Below are 10,874 nucleotides of genomic sequence, written 5' to 3' on the forward strand. Positions count from 1 at the left end.
TTCTTCTCATCGACACTTGATTCTGTACCTCAAAAGCGACGAATAGGTCGTAGGAGGAAAACGCATTCAACTATCTGTTTCAGAAGATTTACCGCATGCCCTATTCTATTACCGTGAATTCTATTGTAGTGGCGTAACTGGCAGAATGATATCTATTTCCGTACCTTTAATTGGAGGAGAAGGGAATCCTGGTGGTTCTGGACGCATCTGCCTGAGTAGTACATTTGTTGACTAGATTTAAGAAAACTGAAGGAGTCAGGGGAGTGTGAGGAATCTCTCGGCACAGATAGGTACCATATAATCCAGTTCCATCAAGATTACATGCAACTCTGCACCATGTGGTGGATTCGTTAGGTAAACGAATCTTGAGGACACTCTGGAAAATCGCTGAGAAGTGTAGGGAGTTCCCTTTTTTACACCCGTCAACAAATACAGCTACATACGAGTGATGTTAGTTGGAAGTTTCAGTAATACTCGAGTAAGAATATGTGTATGAGTGCATGCGGAGAACTTTATAGAGCTTTAGTCGTGACTTGTAAGAAAAAATATTATCATAATTTATAGTCTAAAGGAAGCTGCAGCAATGCATAATATGTTTCGCAAGTATCTTGCCACCATGCACTCCGTCCCATAAACAATCACCTTGTATCCTACAGTGCAGGTAAATCGGTAAAATTGCTAGAGCCTGAAAATATTGTGCTTTTAAATTACCTGTTGTTAAATAAAATGACTTCGTACGGCTAACAGAAACGAACAACACAGTTTCTGGTGCAATAATATCACACAGACGGAAAAAAGTTGCAACACCAAAAAATAATTAATTTACATTCGGGAATACATTTGGCTAGGTAACATTTTTAAAGCATTAACATTGCTAGAACACAGGTTGATGTAAGACAGAGAAAAACTGTTGCAAATGTCCAATATTGGTATATTAAAAACATGCGCAATCCTCTGCATGTTAAATGGAAGCATGCAAACGTGCATGCGTTGAGTTGTACAGGTGCCGGAAGATCAATTTGTGAGATGGAATTCCTTGCCTGTTGCACTTTGTGGGACATTTCAGAGACGGTTGATGTTGTTTGTCGATGACGCTGGGGTTGTCGCGCAATGATGTCCATATGTGGTCGCCTGGAGACAGATCTGATGATCCTGCACGCCTAGGCAATGCATCGACACTCTTAACAGCTCGTTGTTTACAATAGCGGTATGTAAGCGAGCGTTATCCTGAAGAAAAACATCCTGTGGAATGCTGGTGGTGAATGGCAGCAAAACAGGTCGAATCATCAGACCGACATTCACTTCTGTTGTCAGGCTGCTCCTGCTGTGATAAGAAGTCGTACCCCCCCCCCCCCCCCCCCCGGCCATTAGTCCAAGTCCGTGTCCAGTGCGTCTGGCACGCAGACAGGTTGGTTGCAGGCTCTCTAATTACATCCTCGTAACCAACACACGGGCAGCACTGGCACCGAAGCAAAACCAGCTTTCATCAGAGAACACAGCAGACGTCCATCCTGTCCTTCAATAAAGCCCTCGCTTCACACCGCTGAAGTGGAAAATGGCGGCGGTTTTGTATCAGTGGAATCACGCTGCAGGGTGTCTGGACCGAAACCGTGTTTCAAGTAATCGATGTGTAACAGTTCGTTTGTGACTGTGGTGACAATTGCTGCTCAGTTTGTTACTGAGAAGGCGATACCATACTCCTGAGCAATGCGCCGAACACGTTGGTCTTCCGTCTCGACAATGCCACTTGGTTGTCCGGAGCGCGGACTTTTTTGCGACCGTACATTCTCATGACCACCGCTGCCAGCAATCATATACATTGGTTACATTCTTGTCAAGTTTTTTGGCAATAACGGAGAATCAACATTCAGCTTCTCGTAGCCTTATTAGACATCTTCGTTCAAACTCAGTGAGGTGTTGATACTGGCACCTTTGTCGCTTTCAAAGCTTTCTTGACTAATATAAACTCACCATGTCCGGTCTCCAAGTTAACTAATGCTCACCACGGTTACAACTTGTATTTAATAGAAACCTGATTTACTTCCTCACAGTGACGCTCCTAGCGCTACTCTTATGCGATTTTCGTGAAACTGGAACGGACATCGTCTTCAGATGTAGAAACACTCCTACCTACTTTCACAACTGTCACACATCTCCTTATTGGTGTTGCGACTCTTCCCCCGCCAGTGTGTAATTCAGCTACCTCCAGAAGAAACAGAACACCTTGAACGACTACAGATAGAACGTTTATATTCACAGGACATGTACATTAGTATGTTCTGCGGAAATGATTAGCATATGAAGCATGCTGGTCCGCAGATTCAACGTTAACATCGATATCGCAGCGCAACAGCAACTCCTGGTAAAATGTACCTGCGGCTCTCTTTGTTGCTGAAAACCGAGGGTAACGGATTAGTGTGACTTGGGCAGACGTGCAGGACGCTTTGCAGACGTGTGCGCGAACCGTATCGTCAAATCAGTGAGTTAGAAAGATGGTGCGTTATTGGCATGAGAGGATGTGATGCATCCATCCGGAAAGTTGCTGATCGTGTGAGACGAAGTGTTCAGCAGTGCTGGGAGTGTGTGCAGAATAGTTCGCGGGAGGCCAGGCCACCCCCGAGAAGATCGAACCTCATCACAATGACATTCCAGGACAGATCTGCGTCCTCCTCGGCTGTACTGCAGCAGTGGAAGAATGTAACATATCGTACATTCTCGTGCGCTTCGCCACTTCTCCGCCTACCTTTGACGAATGTGCAGAAACATTCTAGACGCCAATGGTATATGGAATGACTTAACTGGGAACAGGAGTGACATCAGATAGTGTTATCGGACGATTCATGTTCCGTTTGCTTGAAAATAAGGGTCACAGTTAGGTTCGCCGTAGACACAATTAGTGGCACAGTTACTGCACTCGCACAAGACGCCTACTGTGGTGTGCTATTGGTACAGCCACAAATCACAGTTAGTGCGTTCCTAGGGCACTAGGAGCAGTGTGACTTGCGTTAATGCCATCCTGAGATCTGTAGCCATATCTTTTCTGCAGAAGACCCCCAGACGCCATTTTCATCAAGACAATGCACGAAAAAATGTTGCTGCACGAGCATGTTCCTTCTTGGTGTCACATGATGTCAGCCTTTTGCCCTGGCCTGCCAGATCACCAGACTTGTCGTCAACCGGAAATGTTTGGGATATGGTGAAACGATGGATGTAGCAGTGTGTCCCAGTGCCAACCACCACGGATGAAATTTGGAACCAGGTGAATTCGGCATGGATGGTTGCATAACAGGACGTGTCAATGTCAACACTCATGGAAGAAATTATCAAGTCCCATGACGGACGTTGTGCCTACTAGGCAACAAGACACATCCTGAACCGAGGTGAATGAAATGCTAGTCATTTCTGCGGAACATTCTAATGTCCTGTGGGTATGAATGTCCTATCTCCAGTTGTTCATTCTGTTTTTTTCTGAACATCAGTATATATATCGAACAGCCACAAATTATAGCGGGGGTTTGGGGTGAGTAGAATGCACGCTGTATGGCGTCTGGCCTCGGTGTTGTCCTTGAAGTAACCCATCTGTAACAGTTCGTTGTGTCACTGTAGCTCCAACTGGTGCAGAAGATGCAGTACGATGCGCCAGAACCATACACCAAACATGACGGTCCTCTCTCTAGGCAGTACCACGTGACCGTCCGGACCCCGGTTTTCTTGCGAGGGTAAAATGTGGACAACACTGTCAGCAGTCACGTACAGCAGCTGTATTCCTGCGAGATCTTTCTGAAATATGATGGAAGAAACATACAGCTCCTCGTAGTCCTATTACACGACTTCGTTCAATCTCAGTGGGGTCTTGATACTGGCGTCTTCCTGGGGTTAAAGGCATTTCTGACTAATACAACTCACCGCGTCCATTCTCAGTGGATAGTAACACTCACGACCGTTACAGTGTGTATTTAAGGAAAACCTGATTTTCATCCTCGTGGCGTTACTAGCGCTTTCTTTTTTGTGACTGCGACGAAACCGGAATAGGAGTCATCTTTTAAATGCAAAAACACGCCTACCAACTTTCGTTCTTAGTGTTATGATTTTTTTTCGTCAGTGTAGTCAGTTATCGTGTGGATGGTTAACCCATACTTCGTCGATCGCGCACCATCTTGACCAGTCATGCAGTAGGAGGTCTTCTTCCATGGGACACTTACTACTTGCAAACTAACTGAGCTTCATTAATCTGTTAAACATTTCCCCGTGTTCAAAATGGAGATTTGTGTCAGCTGCCAATAGCTTCCATTTAAAAAGTTTTCTGTCTTGTAACTGGTTTTTCTAGTATTTCTTTTTTATTTGATTTCACTTAGTGACTAAGGTCATGTAATAGAGTAATAATATGACACATAAACTATTAAAAACAATACTGATAAATTTTTCCTGTCGCAACACTTTCTATATTTGAATAGAATATTTGTTCCCATGTATACGGCCATGTTGTAGCTTAGGACAGTTTTCCTTATTTGAAAAACCTTGCTTTTACGGAGCAATATTCGCAATTTCAGGACAGCGTTGGAGCACACTTAAAGTGAATGCTATCGTTTCAAAATGGAATAAAGAATGGATGAAACTAATATTACAGGAGGCGTAGTCTGAAATGCGCTCCAAGGCACGACACTCACCCCTAGGGCTTTCTGTACCCTAGCTGTGTCATTCTTCGATGAAATTTCATTCGATGCACTCCTCCTGCTTTATGAAAACGCACCACACTTCTTTGATCTTCTCTGAAGTCTTCATTTCTCTGTCGTCAGCACTACTGAGGGCCGTGGACAGTCGAAGGGTGCACGTGCTCGCTCTGTCGTCACGTGGGTGTGCGTCCTTCTAAGGACGAGACTGCGGCCTCTGCGGTCCTATACGAACTACATGTTCTTACGTAGGCAATTACACTGCAAATGTGAGGAACAACCCGTGGTCTAGGGATGCCGGCACGGTGTAAGAGGTTCGTGACTAAGGAACGAGTGAGCTAGCAATAAATTCCTAAGCCATGGACCTCTTACAACGGTAGGTCAGCCTGTTCGGTCGAGAGCTGGCTGGTCTCTGTAATAAAAAAAACAGAGAGTAGGGATCAACGATGAACTTCAACTAATGTCAAGTGACGTCTGCTATGACGCAATAACCAACAAAATGCAAGAAAAGGGATACAGTCTTTGATTAGTAGTAAAAACGTTTTTGGTCCTGCGTTAGCAACCCGCCACCGCTTAAATTTTGATTAATAATCAGCATTGTCGGCGGTAGACTTCCGGCATATGAAGTCAACCTCATTATGCCAACGGCCTTGTCAAAGAGGGCTGAGGAACGGACAAATGTTCACGGCACACTCTTGTCCTTGGAATGGGAAACTGCCCCTAAAGGCGGATGAACCAGCTGTGATCAACGGCATGCGAATGCAGAAGGCAATGGAAACCACAGCATTGAAGACACAGAACCTGTATCCCCAGGACATGAGGGCTGTAATTGAAAAAGTGGCACGATGATCTTTCAATTGGCAAAAGATTCCGGAATAGCCCCCCCCCCCCCATCGGGAGGGATGGGGAGGAGCCCATGGAATGTAGTAGGGAAGATACAAAATCTGAAAAGGGAAATACAGAGGCTCAATCTAGGTACGAGTATAGTAGGGATCAGTGAAGTGAAATGGAAAGACGAGAAAGATTTCTGGTCAGATGAGTTCAGAGTAATGCCAGCAGCAGCAAAAAGTGGTATAACGGGAGTAGGATTCATTATGAATAGAAAGGTAGGGCAAATAGTATGTTACACTGAACAGTTCAGTGATAGGGTTGTTCTTATCAGAATCGATAGTAAACCACTATCGGCAACAATAGTTCAGGTAGTTCAGGTATACATGAGGACACCGCTAGCTGCCGGCCGAAGTGGCCGTGCGGTTAAAGGCGCTGCAGTCTGGAACCGCAAGACCGCTACGGTCGCAGGTTCGAATCCTGCCTCGGGCATGGATGTTTGTGATGTCCTTAGGTTAGTTAGGTTTAACTAGTTCTAAGTTCTAGGGGACTAATGACCTCAGAAGTTGAGTCCCATAGTGCTCAGAGCCATTTGAACCATTTGAACACCGCTAGCCGATGAAGGGATAGACAAAGTATATGAGGATATTGAAATGGTAATGCAGGGATATTGAAAGGGTAATGGAGAACTGGAATACAGTTGGGAGGGGGGGGGGGGGTGAAGGAGTAGAAGAAAAGGTTATGGGAGAGTATGGGCTTGGGGCAAGGAAAGAGAGAAGAGAAAGACTAATTGAGTTCTGTAACACGTTTCAGCTAGTAATAGTGAATACTCTGTTCAAGAATCATAAGAGGAGGCGGTGTGCGTGGAAGTGAGATGGTGAAATTCTGGAATGAAGAAATACAAGTCGCTGAGGAATGAAATAAATACGAAGTGCAGAGAAGCTAAGATGAAATGGCGGCATGAAAAAGTGAAAAATCTGAAAAAGAAATGATTGTCGGAAGGACACAATCAGTATATAGGAAAGTCAAAACAACCTTTGGTGACATTAAAAGCTATGGTGCTGGCATAAATAGTGCAACGGGAATTCCATTTCTTAAATGCAAAGGAGGTGGCGGATAGGTTTGCACCTATATTCAAGGCCTCTATCAGGGGAAGACTTGCTTGATGTGATAGAAAAAGAAACAGGAGTCAATTTAGAAAAGATACAGGAGCCTGATATGATAGAAGAAGGAACAGGAGTCAATTTAGAAGAGATACGGGATGAGAGTTTAAGTGAACTTAGGGCGACTTAAGATCAAATAAGGCAGAAGGGGTAGATAACATTCCATCAGAGATTCTAAAATCATTGGGGGGAAGTGACAACGAAACGTCTATTCAAGTTAGTGTATAGAATGTATGAGTCTGGCGACATACCATCTTACTTTCGGAAAAATATCATCAACACAATTCCGAAGACTGCAAAAGCTGACAAGTGCGAGAATTATCTCACCATTAGCTCAACAGCTCATCCATCCAAGTTGCTAACAAGGATAATATACAGAAGAATGGAAAGAAAATTCAGGATGTGTCAAATGAAGATCAGTTTAGCTTTAGAAAAGGTGAAGGCACGAGAGAGGCAATTCTATAATGGAAGCTAGACCAAAGGGACATCAAGACTCGTTCACAGGATTTCGTGACCTGGAAAAAGCGTAGGACAATGTAAAATGGTGCAAGATGTTCGAATATTTGAGAAAAATACCGGTGAGCTCTAGGAAGAGACGGGTAATCTACGATGTGCACAAGAGGGAAAAGGAAATAATAAGAGTGGACGCCCAAGAACGAAGTGCTCGGTTTAGAAAGGGTGTAAGAGAGGGATGTAGTCTTTCCCTCCTACTGCTCAATCTGTGCAAGGAAGAAGCAACTATGGAGCCAAAAAAAGGTTCAAAAGTGGAATTAAAATAGGATATCAATGGCACCACTCACTGACACCACTGCTAAATTGAGTGAATGTGGAGTAGAATTACATGATACGCTGAATGGAATGAACAATCTGATGAGTACAAAATATGGATTGAGAGTAAATCGCAGAAAGACGATAGTAATGAGAAGTAGCAGAAATGAGAAAAGCGAGAAACTTAACATCAGGACTGAATGTCACAAAGTAGATTAAGTTAAGGAATTCTGTTACCACGGCATCAAAACAACCAATGACGGACGGACAAAGGACATAAAAAGCAGTCTAGCACTAGGATAAAGGGCATTCCTGACAGCAGAAATCTTTTACTATCAAACATAGGCCTTCATTTGAAGAAGAAATTTCTGTGAATGTACGTTTGAGCACTGCATTGTATGGCAGTGAAACATGAACTGTAGGAAAATCAGAACAGAATAGAATCAAAACATTTGAGATATCGTGCTACAAGCGAAAGTTGAAGATTAGGTGGACCGATAAGGCAAGGAAAGAGGAGATTCTGCGCAGAATTGGAGAGGAAATGAATGTATGGAAAACACTGACAAACAGAAGGGACAGGTTCATTGGACATCTGTTACGACATCAGGGAATGACTTCCATGGTACAAGAGGGTGTTGTAGACGTAAAAAACGGTAGAGGAAGACCAAGACTGGAAAACAGCCAAGAAATATTTGAGGACATAGGTTGCAATTGCTACTCTGAGACGAAGATGTTGGCACATGAGAGGAAATCGTGACGGGCCGCTTCAAACCATTCAGAATGTTTTTCATTTGGCATCCTCCGGCTCGTTTTTGCTACGTATTGTGTTATGCCAAGATGCTGTATGGGAGCAGATACGATAATTCCCATTGAATCGACCTTACCGAACATTTCATGCTCTAATGATACAGGTGATATAGGGGTTTTCAGGAACACTGTAAGGAAACATGTGTTCTCATTAACGGCAATTACTGCAGAACTTTAATGGACTTAAAAAGTGTTCACTGAAGTACTACAGTTGGTAATAACAGCTAAGCCATCATTAAATGAAACGTATCCCGCTACAAGTCCGTATCACTTTTTGAAAATAGATTCCGTAAAAACCTAAATATAACTTTAGCTAGTCATCAATGTTTTCTCAAGCTGTCGAAACTGCTTAAACTTGAAATTGGAACATCAGTATAGTATCCATAAACTTTCATTCATTAAACATCGATGAATGGAACGCCTTGGACTAGAGGATTTACAGCATTCAATGCGGAGGTTGAAAGGTGGCTACTCTGAGCCACAGCGCCAGAGATCGCGCCAGAGAGTTTTGTTTAGCCGCCTCCACTGGCAGTGATTATTGAGAAGCGGTGGTGGAGAGTGCTTGTTCAGAACTCGTGGTAGGCAGTGATTATTGAGATGTAGCAGAGTGCAGTGCTTGTTGAGAACTCGTGGTAGGCAGTGCTTGTCGAGAACTCGTAGTAGTCAGTGCTTCTTGAGATGTCGTGGTAGTCAGTTCTTGTCGAGAGGTCGTGGTGAAAAGTGTTTGTGAGAAGCGGTGGTGGAGAGTGCTTGTTCAGAACTCGTGGTAGGCAGTGATTATTGAGATGTAGCAGAGTGCAGTGCTTGTTGAGAACTCGTGGTAGGCAGTGCTTGTCGAGAACTCGTAGTAGTCAGTGCTTCTTGAGATGTCGTGGTAGTCAGTTCTTGTCGAGAGGTCGTGGTGAAAAGTGTTTGTGAGAAGCGGTGGTGGAGAGTGCTTGTTCAGAACTCGTGGTAGGCAGTGATTATTGAGATGTAGCAGAGTGCAGTGCTTGTTGAGAACTCGTGGTAGGCAGTGCTTGTCGAGAACTCGTAGTAGTCAGTGATTCTTGAGATGTCGTGGTAGTCAGTTCTTGTCGAGAGGTCGTGGTGAAAAGTGTTTGCTGAGATGTCGTAGTGGAGCGTGCTTGTTCCATGTTTTATGCAGTTGTTTGATGGGATAGACAGCAGATGTTGTTCTAATGGACATATTGTAATGATTAGAGTGCTTTTCATCAATATATATGAAGGTAAAATATTCCATTTTTTTTCATTATTTCAGTGTCTTAAATAATGCGTCATTACAGGTTCAGTCAACAAAGCATCTGGCTCGTGTTGTATCAGAGTGTAATTCTGGTTTTCTTGCGTACTTATAGTATTTCTATTTTTTTTAATTACTTCAGTATAAATGGTATTTAAAATTTCTTGTCTTGTTGAAGAAAAACCGTGCCAGATGCGTACGTTGAATCACACTTCCACACACAGAACAGTTATACTTGTGGTTGGGTTTCGTAGGTTTTATAGTTGCTGGGGACTTAATTAATTAATTGTGTTAACGGAATTTTCATTTCATTCTTTGTGTTGTTCTATGCAGTCAGATTGCGTACAAAACTAGGCCAACCGTTTACGAGACTACGTAATCGGACAAACAGCTACGAAAAATAAAAATTATTTGCATTCTAAATAATTAAGCCCCCATGCACGTGGCGACCGCTGCTTCGGATCGTCCCTTGGAATTCTTCTGATTATAAAAATAGTAGACAATAGCATTGTTGTAGTAATTTGTAGTTTAGTAATTGTAGGCTATATTGCATGTGTAGATTTGGTAATTGGCATTCTTCTAATGGTATTTTGCAAAATTTCATTTCTGTTGTCTTGTCTATGGGTTGACAATTTAGTGCAATTATTTCAATTGTTCGATTAATCGTTTTTGAGAGAAACATTTCGTGTGAATGGTATTGTTGGAGATAAAGTGTCATTGTGTGTAATTATCATATAGTGACGAGTTTTGTATGTTTTGTAAATGATTACGCGATCGATGAAAAAGGCAAAAATGATGGATAGTGAGAATGACGAAATTGTCAACATGGCGAACTCGGCAACAGAGGAAAACAGTATCATGAATAATGAAGTTGAAAATAATTTAATAAGTCTGGAAAGTAGTCCGGAACCATTTCAAAATTTTTCACAATCAAAAAATTTTCAGAATACGAGATTATCGACAGAAGATTCTGGAGTAGTATCGAACACAGATAGCTTTACAGCTATGACGAAGGAAACTGGTTTTGCGGGAAATGTTAGGGGCGAAAAGAATTTTGAAACAGTTAATATGGAGCAGTTGAAGGGTATAATATTAAATTTGGGATCTGAATTAAAAACACGGTTAGACTCACAGGGATCACAAATAGGAACAATGGAAACACGGTTAGACTCACTGGGATCACAGTTGGGATCACAAATAGGAACAATTAAAACAGAGATGGAAACAATGGAAACACGGTTAGATTCACGAATAGGGACATGTTTCAAAAACATGAAAGATGAATTAAAGAAAGAAATTAGAGAAGAAGTACAACCGATTTTGAATTCTCACAATAATGGATTAATTGCAGTAAAGATTAGACAAAGGGAACAAGATAGAGAACAGGAAGAAAAAGAT

This window comes from Schistocerca nitens, chromosome 6 (genome assembly GCF_023898315.1).
Source record: "Schistocerca nitens isolate TAMUIC-IGC-003100 chromosome 6, iqSchNite1.1, whole genome shotgun sequence".
In the NCBI taxonomy this organism is placed as follows: Eukaryota; Metazoa; Arthropoda; class Insecta; order Orthoptera; family Acrididae; genus Schistocerca; species Schistocerca nitens.